We start from the raw sequence: 22,310 nt of genomic DNA, 5'->3' as shown, positions 1-22,310 counted from the left end.
ATGACCTTGGACACATAATAAAAAAGACTCCACAACAATGGTCTTAAATCGTTATCTTTTGACAAAAAATATAGTAACAAGTACATAGCTTCATCGAAAACTCATTGGAATGATCAATGATGATGAACATTTTTTTATCGTCACCAAAAGTAACCAAAAAGAGCATTGGTGAGGTTCAATAAAATATCGCCACTAGAAGTGTCACCAAAAAGAGAATTAGTGATGGGCCTTTAACGATCCTCACCAAAAGTGTCACCAAAGAGAAAATTAGTGATGGGCCTGTTTGGATTCCAAGAAACTCTCCTAGGTTGTAGCTCAGAGATGCCTGATAACATATAAATTCAACTATTGTTGTGAGGTTTAATGGAAGGAATGATGGTTTGGTTCAAGCCAGATAACCACTTCTACCCTGTTTCACTCTAGACATGCATGAACACCCTCAGACTACAAGGCTTTAGACCACCAATGCTCACAGTTTAGATATTAGGTGAATATGGAGAATACTAACCACACCAGCAGATACACAAGACCATGTGATGGCCGGCTGCAACTAGTACAGAAACCTACAAATCTAATATATTAATGCAAAGACAAGATCACAGCTCTCCTACATTAGATAGAAAGAAACCTAAGTAACCTATTCAATGATGCATTGAGATAAGATGACAGTTATCTAGTGTTAAACATTAAGAGATCAAGAACACCACACATCAGGCACAAGATTAGAACAAAAGAAAATGGACAGTGAGCAATTAACAATAAAAGAAGCTTGTATTGCTAAAAATGAAGATGAGACGCTGCAAGCGACAAAGTGTCTACAGTCTCCAAAATTTGAACCTTATATCCAATGCCAACCTTGATTACATATTTCTTCTAGATATTTATAAGTTTACATTACAATGGCACCTGGCCATTTAGGTATGGAGGGGTCTTAATTGACCACCAACTGCATTTAATTACTTGATGGAGTCTCTGAATGAGGTTGCTTACTTCACTGTGTAAATATGATCATGTACAACTGCTGTGTTGTCCTTTAGGTGGTTGGAATGCTCGCAGCAGTGAAGTCCATGACTGATAAATTTGGTTGCAGAGTCATACCATGTCCTTTTATCCCTTTGGCCATGCTTTCTATTTAATGTGGTTGTTGGGGATCTGACTGCTATCAGTCAAGCACAGCTGGTCATCTGCTTCCTTGGGTAACATAATGGACATAGGACGTAGGGTGCATGGGTAGGTGGACAGTTGGGATGAGCAAGAGAGATGACTGTCAGATTGGGGAGATGAATGGTCGGGATGGCTCGGTGAAGGCTATCGGCTGAAGTGGGAGTGGGGTGCATCAGGGCTATTGAATCTTCAGTGGACAGATCAGACAATCATCGTGTGATGGAGCTGCACGGGCATTAACGGGTGAGGGTGGTTTACTTGGGCGGTAACAATTTTCATCGCACCGCTTTCAGGCACTAAGTGGTAATTTCTCGAGGCAGCACGATTCCACACAATGAACAACACGTAGTAGTGGATGAGAGAGAAAAACCACCCTCATTGCGCACTATCGTTCGATCTAGTTGTCCGCACAATATGCACGAAGGCCGTCAGATCTCGGTGGAAATGATCTGATAGTGGAAAGTGGTCGAGAGGGTTGCCTTTATTTGATGCAATGTGAGCCGTTTGATTGGCGGGGGTTGATCAATGGTGGGGATGCAGCGCAATGGGTTACGAGTGTGCAAGGCATATGGATGAGGTTTTATGGTTAGTTTAGCTTTGCGCTTAGGGCTGAGGCCAAGGGGAATTTTGTCGGATTTGGAAGGTTTGTTTAGGAAATGGGAAAGGTTAAAGGAAAGAGGGGTGAGGGAAGAAAGGGAGATGTGACCAATGTAAGCCCTTTTTGGGACACAACCAAATAGAACAAGCTTCTCTCTCTCATTAGAAAGTCAGTGCTGCATAGCATAGCTAACAATGACTCTTTCTGGGGATGAAATCCTCCCTGTGAGGTTTCAAGAACCTGTTGAGGGCCCAAAAATCAGGTCGACAACAAGGGGGATACCCACCCGGTCTAGAACTTGGTTGGCAGCTCCTTCTCCGTTTGGTATAGCGGGTTCGACTGGGGATAATGGGACCAATTTCCCAATGTAAGGGGTGTGTGTGTGTGTAGAGTTTGATGACGCTGATCTAGAAGTAACTTTAGGGCTAATTCAATTCTAACTCCTAAACTGATTCTATGCTATTGTAGTCTAATGAAAACAACACATCTAATCTACGCTAACCCGGGGTATATTTCTTCTATTACGCGATCCAAAAATATTTCGAACAATAACTGGTAATAAAGATCATTCAGCTATCATAAGAATATAAATCAATTAAGATAAACCATTCTGCATAAAAAGTTAGGCAAAACAGTTGTGAACAACATATCGCATAATAAGTTATTCATATGTCAAGCACAAATAAATGACTCCACTGTATAGAAGTGCCAAATGGTAACCCACACATTCATACATTAACATATAAACAACTAAAACTGCATATCACTCTAAGAATATAAGCAGAAATTGGTCAAGAGATAAAAGTACCATTTATGACTGATTTTACTCACAAACTTCAAGCAATAACGATTTATCTCTACTTGTTCTAACATCTACTAAGAGTACAGAAGTGCAACATCAGTAGCAGACATTAAAATACAAACATAAATAAACCTCAATCCATCCATTTATCAAAACCTCCTCTGAGGGTGCAGAAGTGCATGTTCCCAGGACAAGTTTTTTACAAATTTCTGGACCCCTCTCTAAATGCATGAGAAGGGTTAAAATACTACTTCCTAATTCTAATAATAGTATTATTACAAAATTTAGGATGCGGTTTTCAAACGACCGTCCTTTTTCTAATCTAGTTGAAGGAAAAAACAACATTCTAAATGAAGTCACTTATGAACTTGGTCTTTAAAATTGCAAGTGTTCAGCATAGGCTTGAGAAGAGTCGGCTGACTGATTTCTGCGCTGAGCTGGGCTGTGAAAACGGCATCTACGAGAGCTGGCGCTACCTTTTCGGCTGCGTTTGTAATGCATTTCACCGTCATCCATTGGCTGTGCGGTTTAACCAAGTACGTCCAGTAACATTCCCAATTCAACCTGGCCAATGCTTGGATTGCTTTCCCTTTTGCCTGCGCTTTCTGCCTCCATTCTGTTTCCAGTTGCGACTTGTTTGGTAGGTACCCCGGGGTGGTCTCTGCAATTAAATTGGCCCTGTGTAAATTTTCATTTACACAGTCGATAAGAATACTTGCCTGAGTTGCCGCTGTCTCTGCTGCTTGCTCCGCCTGCCTGATTTGATCATCCCATTTATTAAAGAGCAACTCCTTATGATTTTCATTTATCCTGGGTGCACCTGCCCTTTTGCCTTCATCATCATCTTGCCAAGTCAAATATTCTGTCACCTTCTTGTCATTCTGATCATAGTCACTTCGCAAGTCCACCACTTGACTGGTGATTTTGTCGCTCAGCTCACAATAGTGACTCCACTGTGATATTTTACGTCCCAACTCTTCCTGTTGTTGCAATAGTTGCTCGTTCAAGCCAATAGATTTTGAAATGAATTCTGCCAGCTTGGGCTCATCTTTATGCATTTCTTGTAAAGTCTGCAATTGTTTTTCTTTCTCTTCGAGACTCCTTTGATAGCCTATCTGCATTTGTTGAAAGTCTTCCTGTAGTTTCTCGAGCTGTCTGGAAGCTTCAGTGTTAGCGTTGGCTTGTTGCAACTGTTGTTGTAGTAGCTGTATATGATTTTCTTGTTCCTCCAATAGTTGTTGAACTTCCGAGGCCTTGTCAATAGTCACAGAGGCATATGTTCCTGCAATCTGAGACAGCTTCGTGAGATTTTCAGTTGGATTATTATTGGGGTCTTTCCATAAGACATCCAAATGTTCAGCATCTTGAGACAACGTATTCTCTAGTTTTCTTTTCTTTCTCTGTCTCCTTACAACTGCTTTGTGTTGGGGACTATAGAATACATCCAGTGGAGGAATTTCTTCTACGTTAAGTAGAAGCTCTGAAGGTGGAGCGATAGGAAGGTGTTCTGCTTCTGCGGCACTACTGAATATGGTTGAAACCACTTCTTGCACCACCTGTGTATTATTCGCAGGTGTTTTTGGGGCTTGCCCTTCAAGATTGATCAATTCATTGAAGGTTTCCCACTCTTTATCTAGCTCTTTTGTGACAAGTGGTGCTTCGATGACAGGAGGGGGGAGATTTCTTGGTGGGGAGGTGATAACTTGCTGTTGAGACATTGCACTTGACTGAGCTGTATCTTTGGTTCTTTCTTCGTTTTTTCCTTGGTCGTAAACAGACTCTTCAGGATGCTTAGATACTTCTTGCACAGCGTTGGACTTGGATATGGAAGTGCTAGAGTTTTCACTGAGGCTGATGCTTGGAGTTGGTTCTCTAGCAGGCAGTCGCAGCTTCTCTAGCGGAATACTGGACAGCCTTCTTTCTCTGTATAACGTGAATTTTTGGATGTCACCTGGAGACAACCTCGACTGAGCTTCCCACAAAATTTCTTAGAGCGAACTCTTATTCTGAAATAGATCATCAAACAAATCTTTCTTTCCAGAGAACACTCTTATCTTGACATTCGTTGTGAATTCTTGGGCCACATCATTTGGGTCGAATGGCCACGCTGGGAATTTAAATAATTGAAGACACGTCACATTCTCCACTTCGCCAAAAGCGTGTCCTGCATCGAAAAAAGAGAAGGCCCCACAAGTTACTGGAAATTGAGGCCATATGGCCTTCTTCTTGTCCTTTAGGTCTTTGGTCAGGCCGCCTTCAGAACAGGTTTGATAAGCGATTTCCCGAGCCAAAAGTTTATCAGGGACATATAGGGGTAGGACATGTGGAGGTACAGTGCTTCCAAAAACTCTAATGTAAGTAAACCATTCTTCCCCGAACCATCTCGCGATGGGGATGATGTCAATTTGGGCCTCGGGAGAGCACCTTGGGGGGTCTTTATCATACATTATTCTATATAGGGGCAAAATAAGCCCATGGAAAATCTGGTAAAAGTGAGGGGCAAACTGGGAATCCCATAATACCTTATGATAAACATGGATGGGCAATGGGTCTTGGGTAGTCCATTTCCAGCCCATAGTAGGGAATTTAGATACAAGACAAACAGAATCCATAATATATGCAGACAGATAAAAAGGAGGATAGACCCTTTGAGACAAGGATATTTTAGACCGGTAATTGATAACAGCTGTGTATAGATTATCAGAAAGAATTTTGGCCCAATCTATAATGTCGGCGTTTGTGGCAGCATCAATTAATGGTAGCCATTTAGATGAAAACTTGTTGATATCTGGCATCCCAAATAACCTACAGAGCATGGCTGCAGCAAAACAATATGGAGAGGTGAGGGAACCAGTGCTGTACATACCATTTTTATCCTTTTTTAGCGGCTCGCCTCTTCTAGACCATTCTTTAGTGGTGTCTGATAGATCTGGATTCTCCGCCGTGAACTTCTTAACAAATTGTGCGTTATAGGTCGCTTGTGGTTCTGGAAGATGATACATAAGTTTCAAATCTTGCGCAGCAAACGATCCAATGAGCCCATGTCCATGAATTTTGAATTGTCTATTGTTCAAGTCTGCATCATCTAGTATCCACTTGATCATGTCTGTATATGGTAGAATTTTGGGTTTCGCCGCTATTCTGTGAAGGAATGAACATGCTAGGTCCTCTAAGGATGCCTCAGAAGAGCGTGGTGCACCCGCGACAGCAGCAACCTTGATTATTCTAGGTTTTTCCTCTTTTAGCAGCCTGTACATGCCTTCCCATGTTGATATCCCTGCGTCTCTGTTACAGGATGTGTCTGTGTACAGAGGCGCCATCTCTTTAGTCTTCTCCCTCGCTTCGAAGCCTTGAGCTTTATTTTTCTTTCCCATTTCTCTTTGCGTTTCTGTCTGAGTCGTCTTAGCTCTTCGTTCCTGCAGATTACGAGTGAAATGGAAATGACTGATCCAGAAAGGTGATGGGAGAGTTTTAAATGCAGCAGATAAATCAAATATGCCACCTTACGTGAAGTAAATCTCTACCAAGGCATGCGTCTTTAATCCATTTAATAACTGACAACTAATTCATTTACTATCATTAAAAGCGCATGATTTCGGGTCAAATTATGGTAAGTGGCTTTTCTTTGAATGGCGTGCCCAGAGGATTCGTACTGAAGTGATTTATGATTTGCTGACGTAACTTTGCACATCACGCAATTGCTAATCGCATCATCGCAAATTGCAAGGATGTAGCATCGCAACGATCACAACATCGCAGATCGCAGAAATTTGATGTTTGCCAAATCTTGCCGACTCATTTCTGCGATATGCGATCTAGCGATCGGCGTTATCGTAGATCGGTGAATCTTTAAGTTTTTCTTTATGGGCACTACTTTGTTGCGATGCGATTTTATTGTTAACACGAGGGTCGTGCGCATATCGATTTTTAAAGATAAATGAAGATATTTCCTATCCTTTTGCAACGCGACTTTAAAGATTTTCTTCTCATCATAAACTTAGGCTTAAAATATCCAAGAGGCTTTTCCTAAGCATATGATTGTAACCTCAAAAAGAAACTCTTGCTTTTCCTAAAAATTAACTAAGGGTCCCCATTCATTTAAGTATCTTGGTTGACACTTAAATGAACTAGGGGGGGTGTTGCTGGCCACAACAATTGCCGATTCACTTGGGAGAACCAGTTATCTCTGATTTTCTATTGACGCTTTCAAACTCCTGAATTTTTTTTTTCCAGAAAACTTGAACTTTATTATAAAAAGATAAGGCAAATGATACTTCAAACTGTCAATGATGTTTTGTTTCAACCCCTTTCTATTTCAATTACTTGCATCCTCAGTTTGTCCTTGCATTTAAATCAGTCATTACTTGGTCTTGTAGAACATAAAATAAAGTCTTCCCTATGTAACAACCTTTTTAAATATGCTCCTTTGTCGCAGGTAGAGCCTCTACTACCAGCAGGCGTCCATAGCCTCGACAGGGTTACCTATTACCCAGCAATGATCCTTTATCCTGCTTAAGGTTATTTACAACTTTTTCAGAGAAAAACCCTTTTTGACACTTTTTCCATTTTATTCTCTAAAGAACAATGTCTTGGTTTGGTGGCCAAATTATGACACAGTCATTCACTTGATTTATACTTTTGCTGAACAAGCTGGCTCGTGATGAGACCCCTTGTCTTTTGATTGCAACAATCTTGAGTCATTGCCATGTTTTGATAGATAGTTTTGGCAAAGTCAGCAAGTTATAATATCTATGATCATGATAAGCCGGCTCGTGATGAGACCTCTTATTCTTTGAGATATAGTGTCTTTTTGGATTGTTCCTCTGAATGCTGCGTTTTCCTTTAGCAGGGAGGAAGTCAAATTTTCTTTCCTTAAGAAAGATCTGGACGACAATGATAGAGTTGTTTGGTTATGGCTGTTTCTACAGAGAATCTTTATTTTATTATTGATACCTTTCATTGTGCTGACCTAAAACAAATTCTTCACTGAGATAGCTTTCTTCAAATTTCTTGGAGTTGAAACTATCATCATATCTGGGTTGAAGTTCTATTGATAATAAAGATCAAGTTTCTAAAAGATTTGCTGTTCATAGAAGTAGAAGTTCCAAAATCTTTGACAGAGAAAAGGTGTCTTTAGTAAATGTCAAATGTCGTTAACCAAAGCAAGTGTTATTATGGAGAAAGATATTTAACGCAATGAGAGGTAGATATTCCCTAGGGTTATGTACAGAATAGGTATAATTTTGCCTATCAATTATCAAAATCAAACCTAATAACTTAGCTAAATTACTCCTACTCCTATTCTAGCTATATATAGAAAATGAACTATGTGAAATGATATTTCCAATGGAACCATCTATTCATTTTTATTCCTAGCCGTATGAAACTTCCAAACATCAGTGTAAAGAACCAAATCTTCCTTGGATCGTGAATATTAGATGTGGAATAAGAATATACAACCTTAGTTCGAATTATGTCTGATCTTCCTTTCTCATGACAACTTTTTTCCAACTGGATACCTATTGGATCATAAAAATTAGGATGAATTTCTGTTATGAATTGATGATCCCGTAATAGGAAGGATAACAGGCCAGGTTGTGAATATGATTTTTTAGTTTCAATGACTTGTAACCCAATGTTTGTTAACGCTGAGCTTTTAGCGATTTCGTTTGAAATGAAAGTTCCCATATATAAATCGCTAAAACATAGTCTATCAAAAGTTTGAAAATTTAAAACGAAATCCGATTTTGTACAAAATGAGTGCAGGTGAGAAAGAAAGGAATGACTATTTGTACAGATAGTGTTACAGCACAACTGCGATTTACTTGTAACATCTTGCTCCTCACAAGAACTGGCCAGGTCTTGTAAATCAGGAGATGAGTTATGATTGCGAACAGGTATGGAGCTTTCCTCATGATATGAATCATAGATCGGGGTATTGTCTTGGATAGTAAAATCATGCAAATGATCTTTTACTTTGAAATGAGGGTCAACTGATATGATTTCTGATTTAGGATGTCTCTCATTATCCGAACCTAGTTGAGTTACTTGGGATAACTCAACGACATCATCGTTGTCAAAGTAACTATCACAAATGATTTTACAGATTTCCCTAGGCTTCTCTTTTTCATTATATATTTTCAGACAAGGGAGGTCAAGCGGCTCTTGTTTGACATTGGTCAAAGGATGTGCTAAAGTTGTCTCTTTATCTCGAAAACCTAACGATGAGTCATTTGAATAACCCTCTGTGTTTTTTGAGATATCTTTAAAATTGAGAGGGGAGAAATTATCATCACTAAAAACATCGGGATAAAGAGAAAAATGCGAATATGGAACAATGCATTTGAAAACATCATGGAAAAAATTTTGTTCATTGGATTCATCATAGACATCGGGTTTTAGATCATACCTTTGTGTGCTGACACTTTTTGAAAGAGAAATAGTTTGCTGTTCTAACCTTGGCATCTACATTCGTTGATTTGTAATGATATTGTCTGACTTTGTATCCGAGTCATCTCCTGGTCCCAAGGTAGTTTCTCTTTCAGCATTCTCGTTTTTGTCTTCTGGTATTAAAGCATGCATGACTCCTAGGCTTTGCAGATTTTCTTCATTATGGATGATTTGTGTATTCAACTTGGAATCCTCATTCATATTAGAAGAAAATGAAACAAAGGTTGAACTAATTTCTGCTTGATCAGACATAGGAGGTAGGGAATACTCATCATATACCTGGTCGTAGTCATAACAATCAAATTCCAAAATGAAAGTATTGACGAATTGGTCCCAGCTGTGAATTGATGCAACTGGGAGGGTTTTGCACCATTTTCTAGCTTCCACTATGAATGTAAGAGTAAAAATCCTGCACAAAACACCTTCATCAATTCTCTGAATATCAGAACCTGAAACTTTTTGAATAAATTGAAGGGCATGATTAAAGGCAGAATAATTATTCTTACCGTTGAATTTTACCTAAGACAAGAGTCTTACCACATCTGGTGGAGTGTTGGAAGAGGTAGGAACATGGATGCAACTCCAAATAGGGATTTTATGAGCAGCCATCCTGATTCAAATTTTACAATTTGGAAATCATTCCAACAGACACTGTGTTCAGGCCCTCCTTCTAGCGCCAAATATGTTGAGGGCCCGGAAATCGGGTCGACAACAAGGGGGATACCCACCCGGTCTAGAACTTGGTTGGCAGCTCCTTCTCCGTTTGGTATAGCGGGTTCGACTGGGGATAATGGGACCAATTTCCCAATGTAAGGGGTGTGTGTGTGTGTAGAGTTTGATGACGCTGATCTAGAAGTAACTTTAGGGCTAATTCAATTCTAACTCCTAAACTGATTCTATGCTATTGTAGTCTAATGAAAACAACACATCTAATCTACGCTAACCCGGGGTATATTTCTTCTATTACGCGATCCAAAAATATTTCGAACAATAACTGGTAATAAAGATCATTCAGCTATCATAAGAATATAAATCAATTAAGATAAACCATTCTGCATAAAAAGTTAGGCAAAACAGTTGTGAACAGCATATCGCATAATAAGTTATTCATATGTCAAGCACAAATAAATGACTCCACTGTACAGAAGTGCCAAATGGTAACCCACACATTCATACATTAACATATAAACAACTAAAACTGCATATCACTCTAAGAATATAAGCAGAAATTGGTCAAGAGATAAAAGTACCATTTATGACTGATTTTACTCACAAACTTCAAGCAATAACGATTTATCTCTACTTGTTCTAACATCTACTAAGAGTACAGAAGTGCAACATCAGTAGCAGACATTAAAATACAAACATAAATAAACCTCAATCCATCCATTTATCAAAACCTCCTCTGAGGGTGCAGAAGTGCATGTTCCCAGGACAAGTTTTTTACAAATTTCTGGACCCCTCTCTAAATGCATGAGAAGGGTTAAAATACTACTTCCTAATTCTAATAATAGTATTATTACAAAATTTAGGATGCGGTTTTCAAACGACCGTCCTTTTTCTAATCTAGTTGAAGGAAAAAACAACATTCTAAATGAAGTCACTTATGAACTTGGTCTTTAAAATTGCAAGTGTTCAGCATAGGCTTGAGAAGAGTCGGCTGACTGATTTCTGCGCTGAGCTGGGCTGTGAAAACGACATCTACAAGAGCTGGCACTACCTTTTTGGCTGCGTTTGTAATGCATTTCACCGTCATCCATTGGCTGTGCGGTTTAACCAAGTACGTCCAGTAACATTCCCAATTCAACCTGGCCAATGCTTGGATTGCTTTCCCTTTTGCCTGCGCTTTCTGCCTCCATTCTGTTTCCAGTTGCGACTTGTTTGGTAGGTACCCTGGGGTGGTATCTGCAATTAAATTGGCCCTATGTAGATTTTCATTTACACAGTCGATAAGAATACTTGCCTGAGTTGCCGCTGTCTTTGCTGCTTGCTCCGCTTGCCTGATTTGATCGTCCCATTTATTAAATAGCAACTCCTTATGATTTTCATTTATCCTGGGTGCACCTGCCCTTTTGCCTTCATTATCATCTTGCCAAGTCAAATATTCTGTCACCTTCTTGTCATTCTGATCATAGTCACTTCGCAAGTCCACCACTTGACTAGTGAGATTGTCGCTCAGCTCACAATAGTGACTCCACTGTGATATTTTACATCCCAACTCTTCCTGTTGTTGCAATAGTTGCTCGTTCAAGCCAATAGATTCTGAAATGAATTCTGCCAGCTTGGGCTCATCTTTATGCATTTCTTGTAAAGTCTGAAATTGTTTTTCTTTCTCTTCGAGACTCCTTTGATAGCCTATCTGCATTTGTTGAAAATCTTCCTGTAGTTTCTCGAGCTGTCTGGAAGCTTCAGTGTTAGCGTTGGCTTGTTGCAACTGTTGTTGTAGTAGCTGTATATGATTTTCTTGTTCCTTCAATAGTTGTTGAACTTCCGAGGCCTTGTCAATAGTCGCAGAAGCATATGCTCCTGCAATCTGAGACAACTTCGTGAGATTTTCAGTCGGATTATTATTGGGGTCTTTCCATAAGACATCCAAAAGTTCAGCATCTTGAGACAGTGTATTCTCTAGTTTTCTTTTCTTTCTCTGTGTCCTTACAACTGCATTGTGTTGGGGACTATAGAATACATCCAGTGGGGGAATTTCTTCTACGTTAAGTAGAAGCTCTGAAGGTGGAGCGATAGGAAGGTGTTCTGCTTCTGCGGCACTACTGACTATGGTTGAAACCACTTCTTGCACCACCTGTGTATTATTCGCAGGTGTTTTCGGGGCTTGCCCTTCAAGATTGATCAATTCATTGAAGGTTTCCCACTCTTTATCTAGCTCTGTTGTGACACGTGGTGCTTCAATGACAGGAGGGGGGAGATTTCTTGGTGGGGAGGTGATAACTTGCTGTTGAGACATTGCACTTGACTGAGCTGTATCTTTGGTTGTTTATTCGTTTCGTCCTTGGTTGTAAACAGACTCTTCAGGATGCTCAGATACTTCTTGCACAGCGTTGGACTTGGATCTGGAAGTGCTAGAGTTTTCACTGAGGCTGATGCTTGGAGTTGGTTCTCTAGCAGGCAGTCACAGCTTCTCTAGCGGAATACTGGCCAGCCTTCTTTCTTTGTATAATGTGAATTTTTGGAGGTCACCTGGAGACAACCTCGACTGAGCTTCCCGCAAAATTTCTTGGAGCAAACTCTTATTCTGAAACAGATCATCAAACAAATCTTTCTTTCCAGAGAACACTCTTATCTTGACATTCGTTGTGAATTCTTGGGCCACATCATTTGGGTCGAATGGCCTCGCTGGGAATTTAAATAATTGAAGACACGTCACATTCTCCACTTCACCAAAAGTGTGTCCTACATCGAACAAAGAGAAGGCCCCACAAGTTACGGGAAATTGAGGCCATATGGCCTTCTTCTTGTCCTTTAGGTCTTTGGTCAGGCCGCCTTCAGAACAGGTTTGATAAGCGATTTCCCGAGCCAAAAGTTTATCAGGGACATATAGGGGTAGGACATGTGGAGGTACAGTGCTTCCAAAAACTCTAATGTAAGTAAACCATTCTTCCCCGAACCATCTCGCGATCGGGATGATGTCAATTTGGGCCTTGGGAGAGCACCTTGGGGGTCTTTATCATACATTATTCTATATAGGGGCAAAATAAGCCCATGGCAAATCTGGTAAAAGTGAGGGGCAAACTGGGAATCCCATAATACCTTATGATAAACATGGATGGGCAATGGGTCTTGGGTAGTCCATTTCCAACCCATAGTAGGGAATTCAGATACAAGACAAACAGAATCCATAATATATGCAGACAGATAAAAAGGAGGATAGACCCTTTGAGACAAGGATCTTTTAGACTAGTAATTGATAACAGATGTGTATAGATTATCAGAAAGAATTTTGGCCCAATCTATAATGTCGGCGTTTGTGGCAGCATCAATTAATGGTAGCCATTCAGATGAAAACTTGTTCATATCCGGCATCCCAAATAACCTACAGAGCATGGCTGCAGCAAAACAATATGGAGAGGTGAGGGAACCAGTGCTGTACATACCGTTTTTATCCTTTTTTAGCGGCTCGCCTCTTCTAGACCATTCTTTAGTGGTGTCTGATAGATCTGGATTCTCCGCCGTGAACTTCTTAACAAATTGTGCGTTATAGGTCGCTTGTGGTTCTGGAAGATGATACATAAGCTTCAAATCTTGCACATCAAACGATCCGATGAGCCCATGTCCATGAATTTTGAATTGTCTATTGTTCAAGTCTGCATCATCTAGTATCCACTTGATCATGTCTGTATATGGTAGAATTTTGGGTCTCGCCGCTATTCTGTGAAGGAATGAACATGCTAGGTCCTCTAAGGACGCCTCAGAAGAGCGTGGTGCACCTGCGACAGCAGCAACCTTGATTATTCTAGGTTTTTCCTCTTCTAGCAGCCTGTACATGCCTTCCCATGTTGATATCCCTGCGTCTCTGTTACAGGCTGTGTCTGTGTATAGAGGCGCCATCTCTTTAGTCTTCTCCCTCGCTTCGAAGCCTTGAGATTTATTTTTCTTTCCCATTTCTCTTTGCGTTTCTGTCTGAGTCGTCTTAGCTCTTCGTTCCTGCAGATTACGAGTGAAATGGAAATGACTGATCCAGAAAGGTGATGGGAGAGTTTTAAATGCAACAGATAAATCAAATATGCCACCTTACGTGAAGTAAATCTCTACCAAGGCACGCGTCTTTAATCCATTTAATAACTGACAACTAATTCATTTACTATCATTAAAAGCGCATGATTTCGGGTCAGATTATGGTAAGTGGCTTTTCTTTGAATGGCGTGCCCGGAGGATTCGTACTGAAGTGATTTATGATTTGCTGACGTAACCTTGCACATCGCGTGATTGCTAATCGCATCATCACAAATCGCAAGGATGTAGCATCGCAGCGATCGCAGCATCGCAGCGATCGCAACATCGCAGATCGCAGAAATTTGATGTTTGCCAAATCTTGCCGACTCATTTCTGCGATATGCGATCTAGCGATCGGCGTTATCGCGGATCGGTGAATCTTTAAGTTTTTCTTTATGGGCACTACTTTGTTGCGATGCGATTTTATTGTTAACACAAGGGTCGTGCGCATATCGATTTTTAAAGAGAAATGAAGATATTTCCTATCCTTTTGCAACGCGACTTTAAAGATTTTCTTCTCATCATAAACTTACGCTTAAAATATCCAAGAGGCTTTTCCTAAGCATATGATTGTAACCTCAAGAAGAAACTCTTGCTTTTCCTAAAAATTAACTAAGGGTCCCCATTCATTTAAGTATCTTGGTTGACACTTAAATGAACTAGGGGGGGTGTTGCTGGCCACAACAGAACCGTAGACCACTGCTTTTCATATAGGAAAAATATCAGCAAGATTTCCTAATATTCCATTGGGCATGGAGTCTAATTAAGCCTACACCTAAAAACTATAAAAGACATATTTTAAAATGTTGCGGCCTAAAGGTTTGAAGCAACATAAACCTTCAAAAATTGCCCATTAACTAGGCCATCAAAAATTGTTCCTCCTTCCATACTTTGCAGCATGAAAGTGTTGGTTCCCTAGACCTGAGTAATGACAAAAGGTCCAGTCCACAGAGCATCAAATTTTCCATGATTTCCTTTCTTTTCTTTGAATGCATCCCATTTAAGAACCAAGACTCCAACTTGAAAATTGTCCATATTTTCCTTTCTGTCAAAGGCTTCCTTGATTCTCTTTTGATGTGTTGCAGACTTTTCAATCAATTGATCTCTGATTTGATGCACTTCAGCCAAGTCACTAATCCTCTTTGCCATGTCATTTTCCTCATTCTGTTCTTCCTGCAAGAACTTGGCCACAGGGAGGGTCGACTGGATTGGGAATACAATCTCAGTGCCATATACCTACTTGAATGGAGAATTCCCTATGAATTTCCTTGTGGCCACCCTGTCAGCCCACAATGCAAACTTCAGTTTGGAATCCCAGTTCCTTTTGTTGTCTTCCAGCAGCTTTTTCATTATCCTTATCAGGCTCTTATTGGATGATTCTGCTAGAACATTTCCTTGAGGGTAATATGAGGTGGAATTCACTAGCTTAATTCCCATTGAGTCACACATGTCCACCAAATCTTTTGCCCTAAAGGCTACTGCATTATCTATAACCAATTTGGGTCGACACCCAAACTTGGTGAAAATGTTTTTTGTCATGAATTTCATGACAACATGGTGATCAGTTTTCTTAGTAGGGATGGCCTCAATGCATTTAGTGAAGTAATCAGTGTCTACTAAGATCCATCTGTGCTGGCCACTAGAGTGTGGATTAATTTCCCCTATGAAATCCAAGCCCCACTGCTGGAAAGGGCCACTAGCACGTATTGGCTTCAAGGGTAAGGATTTCAACTGCTATTTTCCTTCAAAATTATGGCACTTGTCACAAGATTTTACAAATGAAAAGACATCAGAAAACTGAGTGGGCCAATAATACCCATCTCTGAGGATCTTGTGGGCTGTGGTTTTCCAATAGTGATGTCCTCCACAGATGCTGGAATGAAACTGATGCATGACCTCCCCAGATTGTTCTTTGTCCAGACATCTTAAGAGGATTCCTGATGGGTCCCTCCAATAAAGCAAGCTTTCATGAATACAATACTTGGCTGCCTTTAGCTTAACGGTCTTGGCTTGGCTTGAGCTAAGACCTAGAGGGACTTCTAGTTTCAATAGAAAGTGAGCTATTTTATCATACCATTCACAAGAGGCCAGATTTTCAACCAAAGACTGGTTCTGCCCTCATTCAACTATTTCTCCCCTTGTCTATCTGTCATCTGAGTTTGTGCTTATCCAATTCATGTCCAGCATCCTGCAATTTTCTTCAGCTATTAGCTTAGCAAGACCTTGATCCTTAACAATCTTGGTGGGATTTAGCTCTATGTTGAATTCAATAAGCTTTGCAATCCATTTAGCCCTTCTTCCATTAACATCTGGCTACGTCAGGATATCCTTTACTGAAACAGAGGGAACATATGCGATTACCTTGGAGTGCAGAATGTAGATTCGGAAAGCTTTTAAAGATTTGATAAGAGCATAAGCTTACTTTTTGATAATATCACACCTTAATTCAACATCCATTAAGGTTTGGCTGAAAAATGCCACTGGATGCTCTGAATTCCCATCATCTTTCTGCAATAAGGCTGCTACAAGGGTCTCAAAGGAAGCAAAGGAGAAGATATGAAACTCCTTGCTATAGTCTGGGCTGATCAAAGTGGGAGCTTCCATAATAGCTCTTTTGATGGCTTCAAAATATATTCTTGTTGCATTAGTCCATTTGATCTCTAATCCCTTTTTCAGCATAGAGGTGATGTGTTTTACCAATTATGCAAAATTAGGAATAAACCTCCTTACAAAATTTATTTTGTCTGGAAAGGATTGGATGTCCTTTTTTGGTCTTGGGATAGACAAGATTTGTATTGCTTTCACTCTCTCTGGGTCAATCTTGACACCTACAGTAGAAACAATGTGTCCTAGAAGCTTGCCCTCTTCTAAAGAAAATTGTGATTTCCTAGGATTCACTGATATCCCAAACCTTCTGCACTTCAGAAACACTTTCTTCAAATGCTGCAAATGATCTTGATGGCTGCTGGAGTATACTACTATATCATCTAGGTAGACAAGGAGAAACTTATCCTTCTCTTGTATAAATGCTATATCCATGGCTCTCTAATAGGTGGCCCCAACATTCATCAGTCCAAAAGGCATCTTGGAGTACATAAAAGTGCCCCAAGGAGTGGTGAAAGCAATCTTTTCTTGGTCATCTGGATGTACAAAAACTTGGTTATACCCTGAAAATCCATCCAGGAATGACATAAGACCTTCAGTAGCAAATGCTCCATCTTGGGCAGGGGATAGCTATCTTTCTTAGAGCATTTGTTCAGGTTCTTGAAATCAACAGACAACCTGATTTCTCCATTTTTCTTCCTCACCACTACCAAGTTGGCTACTCACTTTGAATATCTTAGAGGAACTATGAATTTGGCAGCCAACAACTTCTTGATTTCTTTTTCAATCAGAGGGAGGAGCAAAGGATTTATGGGTCTCAGCTTCTTCTTGAAAGGAATGGTGTCTTTTTCCAATGGGATCTTATGCTGAATGATATTTTTGTCATAATTTTTAAGGTCACTGGCAAAGACATCAGCAAAGTGATTCATTAAGGTGCAGTACTCAAAACTTTGGGCAGTAGACAAATGGGTGGATAGATTTATATACTTTGGATGATCTGGACTTCCTATGTTATGCCTATGGACTGCAGACTAAGTTTCCTTTTGGGAAATCTTATGAGGCACATCATTATGGTCAAACAACTTCTCTAGAGGCACTAGCCCTTCAAGTATGTCATTGCTAGGCAACCGTACAATACTATCTTGGCCAATTCTGTTCCTTAGATAGGGCTGGGGATATTCCTCCAAGGTTTCATTCTCTTGATCAATTTGCATTTCATAGAATTCATCAATGACTTGCAGAAACCTATTTACTTAATCATCATCCTCAAAGACTTTCCAGTGCTGGACATTATCAGGCAAGGATGGACTATATTTTATCTGGACTTCATAAGCCAATCTAGGGGGCATGGGAGAGATGAACATACTAGTAGACACAGCAAGGGAATTAGCAAGCTGATTTTTTACTCTAGGAATATATGAGAACAAAAGCTATCAAAAGAGTGTTTGAGTCTCCATACCTCATCTCTGTATGCTTTTAGCCTTGGGTGCCTTGTTTGGAACGTTTGTTCACTTGTTGAATGATGAGATTAGCATCTCCAAACACCTTTATGTCTCTGATTCCCATGTCTTTGGCAGTGTTTAAGCCAAATATCAAAGCCTCATACTTTGCTCTATTGTTGGTGACCTGAAAAGTCAGCTTAAAAGACAGATGTGTGCTTTCTTGTTTTGGTGACACCAGTACCACTCTTGCTCCTACAGTTTCCTTTGAACAAGCTCCATCAAATAACATATCCCAAGCCTGTGTCCCTTCCTCTTCCATGGCCTGGCATACTGGTTTCTTGAGTTGCACCAATTCCCTCTGGGATTTTTCAATTTGGAGAATACACACTCCAAAATTAGTGTCTACCGCGTAAATGGGATGATTAGTGGGATTCTTCTCATCACTGATGATATAGGCTAGCTAGGCTTCCCTGTATAGTCTTTTGCTTTCTCCTCCAAAAACTGGGATGGTGGCATAAGACAAGTCATTTTGCAATGTCCCACCGAACCTCTTAATCCACCCTCTGGAAAGTAGCATACCAAACTTAGGGGGAACATCTACTACCACAATATCCATCATCATGATTTTCATGGGCAGCTGAGTTAGGGTGATGGCTAAGTCTTTGAGTAACCCCAGACATTTCACCTTCGTTGAATCAAAGGAGAACAAGTCACGATAAGGTCTGGTAATATTGAGGCCTAACTCTTCCATGACATCTTTGGGCATCAGATTATGGCTAGCACCTGTGTCCAACAGACAGTTGTGGAGGATTTTGTCATGAATGGTCAAGGAGACATAAAATGATGGGGAGCTATTATCAGAGGGTTCAGTCATTGGGCTAACCACAACTGCAAGTTTGTCATCTTGTAAATTCACATAGTCAATGGAGGCTCGTGTGGCTTTCAGCTCAAGGTCTTAAAGACCTCACTCTTTACAAGTTCTATTAGAGGCACAAATATTTTTAACTTCTGGATTTCTGATTCAAAATTGAAAGGGGAAGGGGACTCGTCAGGGCCTCTTACCTCTTGAGCTGGTGTTTTATTGATGATGGGATCAGCTGTTGGTCGCTTCTTCTTGCTGATCTGCTACTTTGTGGGAACAACAACTCTTTGGGTAGGATTCTCTTTGACAGTACTCGTTCTTGACCTCAATTTATATCTTTGTTGGTGTTCAGTCTGCATAATAGCTTCTCTATCCCACTCTTGACTGGTCTGATCCCTGAGTAATGACTCCTCGTAGGCAGCTAATGTCAAAAAGGTAGCACTGCCCTTGTCTTCCATGCAGTGAATCTCATCCTCTTCATCAAACTGCTCCTCCTCCATGACTACGTTCTGGAAAGGAGTCTTAACCCTTTGTTCTTCACTTGCCTCTTTGTCCCTCTGAATGATGTGCAATTGTTCATTTGCTCTTCTGTATATATTTGGATTTCTAGGATCAAATGTATTAGGAAGCCTTGCTTTCCTAGAACTTTGCTCAACCTTTAGCTTGGAGATTTCAGCAGCCAGTGACTCTATCATTTTAGTCATTTTGTCTATTTTGGGTTTTGAAGATGAAGAAGAAGAGGAAGACTCACCTCTCTGCCTCCTTCTATCAGCATGTCCTTTGAGTTTCTCTGTAGCCATGATATTTGATTCCACCTCCAAGGTTGCATCTTGCATTTCAGCTAGAGAAGCACATCTTCTCTCTCTTAATAGTAGGTAGAAATTAGAATCAAAGGCATTGACATAGGTGAGTTTGGTAGAGGTGGGGGTAGGCTTCACTTCAGCTAGTATCTTGTTATACATACGATTGAATCTTTTATTAAAATCAGACAATGACTGCCCATTTTCCCTTTTTAGGTTGGCAAACTCAGTATAGTAGTATAGCAGGTCTTTCTTATCTCCCTAATTCTTTAAAAACACATCATCCAGTGCTTCAATGTCTGCTATAGACCTAGGGGTCAGCTCTCTAAACCACCTTCTAGCCTCTCCATCAAGGGTTTGGACAAATACTCTCATCCACACATCATCTTCACTGATATCGAGGTTATCAGCATAGCTATAAAACGACTCAAGGTGTTCTTCAGCTGTTACTCCCTCTGTCCCAGTGAACTTAGGCAAGTATTTCTAATATTCTCCTACAGGCATGGAATTCACAGGAATAGGCAGGACTAGGGGTCCATACCTAGCAGCTACGATTCTTTCCATTTTGGTTGGTGCTTGTGGACCTGCCATGGCTAGGGTGGATGGAAGGGTGCTAGCATTTTGAATGATATAACACTGAGAAATGAATGACAGGGCTGAAGAAAATTGATGGACTAGAAGGGAGGTTTCCTTTGGGCTGAGATCGAAAGGAGGACCTAAAGAAATGGGAGCTTTATGATTCTCTGAAAATATTTCTTCACTGCTAGTACTAGACACTATATTTTCAACATGTAGATGCTCTATTACAAGCCTTTCTAGCAGAGATAAATAAAATTGTTTAGGCTTACCTAATCCCGATGCTCCTTTTTGTGATGTCTTTCTCTACTTGACAATCGTCTCAGGGTCAGGGATTGAGTTAGATGGTGATTTCTAAGGATTTTTTCGAGTATGCCTCACAAATTGAACTAGAACTGTGATGTGGAGTCCCTAAGAGGTTCGACCTCCAATAGAGTCGCCAGATAGATGATTACAACTAAAAATGTGTCCAGAATTTGTCTATCATCAAAGCTAGATCTGTGTTGTTCTCCCAGGGAAGATGAGCTTCAATCTCCTCTCCCCAGCAACGACGCCAATTATGTTCGGATTCCAAGAAACTCTCTACGTTGTAGCTCGGAGATGCCTGGTAACATATAAATTCAACTATTGTTGCGAGGTTTAATGGAAGGAATGATGGTTTGGTTCAAGCAAGATAACCTCTTCTACCCTATTTCACTCCAGACATGCATGAAAACTCTCAATCTACAAGGATTTAGACCACCAATGCTCATAGTTTAGATATTAGGTGAATATGGAGAATACTAACCACACCAGCAGATACACAAGACCATGTGATGGCCAGCTGCAACTAGTATAGAAACCTGCAAATCTAATCTATTAATGAAAAGACAAGATGACAACTCTCCTGCATTAGATAGAAAGAAACCTGAGTAACCCATTCAGTGATGCATTCAACATTCTAACACAAAGATAAGATGAAAGTTATCTAGTGTTAAACATTAAGAGATCAAGAACACCGCACATCAGCACAAACTTAGAATAGAAGAAAATGGACAGTGAGCGATTAACAACAAAAGAAGCTTGTATAGGTGAAAATGAAGATGAGATGCTACAAGCGACAAAGTGTCTACAGTCTCCAGAAGTTGAACCTTACATCCAATGCCAACCTTGATTACATCTTTCATCTTGATATTTATAAGTTTACATTACAACGACACCTAGTCGTTTAGGTATGGAGGGGTCTTAATTGACCACCAACTGCCTTTAACTACCTAATGGAGTCTTTGAATGAAGTTGCTTTCTTCACTGTGTAAATATGATCTATAAAACTGTTGTTCTGTCCTTTAGGCGGTTGCAATGCTCGCAGCAGTGAAGTCCATGTCTGATAAATTCAGTTACAGAGCCATGCTATGTCCTTTTCTCCCTTTGGCTATGCCTTTTGTTTAATGTGGTTTTTGTGGATCTGATTGTTATCAGTCAAGCAGAGCTGGTCATCTCCTTGCTTGGGCAATAGAATGGACGTAGGACATAGGGTGCATGGGTAGGTGGACAGTTGGGATGAGCGAGAGAGATGACTGTCGGATCGAGGAGATGAATGGTAGGGATCGCTCGGTGAAGGCTATCGGCTGAGGTGGAAGCGGGGTACGTTAGGGCCATTGGATCTTCAGTGGACAGATCAGATGATCATCGGGTGATGGAGCTGCATGGGCGTTAACAGGTGAGGATGGATTACTTGGGTGGTAACAGTTTTCATCGCACCGCTTTCGAGCGCTAAGTGGTAATTGCTCAGGGTAGTGCGATTCCAGACAATGAATGACATGTAGTAGTAGATGAGGGAGAAAAACCTCCCTCATCATGCACTATCGTTCGATCTAGTTGTCCACACGATATGTGCAAAGGCCATTAAATCTTGGTGGAGATGATCTGACGGTGAAAAGTGGTCGAGTGGGTTGCCTTTATCAGACGCGATGTGAGCCACTGGATTGGCGGGGGTTGATCAACGATGGGGATGTGGTGCAATGGGTTACGAGCACACAAGGCATATGGATGAGGTTTTATGGTTAGTTTAGCTTTGCGCTTAGGGTTGAGGCCAAAGGGAATTTTGTCGGATTTGGAAGGTTCGTTTAGAAAATGGGAAATATTAAGGGTAAGAGGGGTGAGGGAAGAAAGGGAGAAGTGACCAATGTAAGCCCCTTTTGGGACACAGCCAAACAGACCAAGATTCTCTCTATCATTAGAAAGTCAGCACTGCATAGTAGAGCTAACAAGGCCTTTAACGACCCTCACCAAAAGTGTCATTGAA

Source organism: Pinus tabuliformis, chromosome 2_2, assembly GCF_031772625.1.
Source record: "Pinus tabuliformis cultivar Carrire ecotype Pingquan chromosome 2_2, CPIR1, whole genome shotgun sequence".
Classification (NCBI taxonomy): domain Eukaryota; kingdom Viridiplantae; phylum Streptophyta; class Pinopsida; order Pinales; family Pinaceae; genus Pinus; species Pinus tabuliformis.
Note: the sequence above shows the minus strand (reverse complement) of the source record.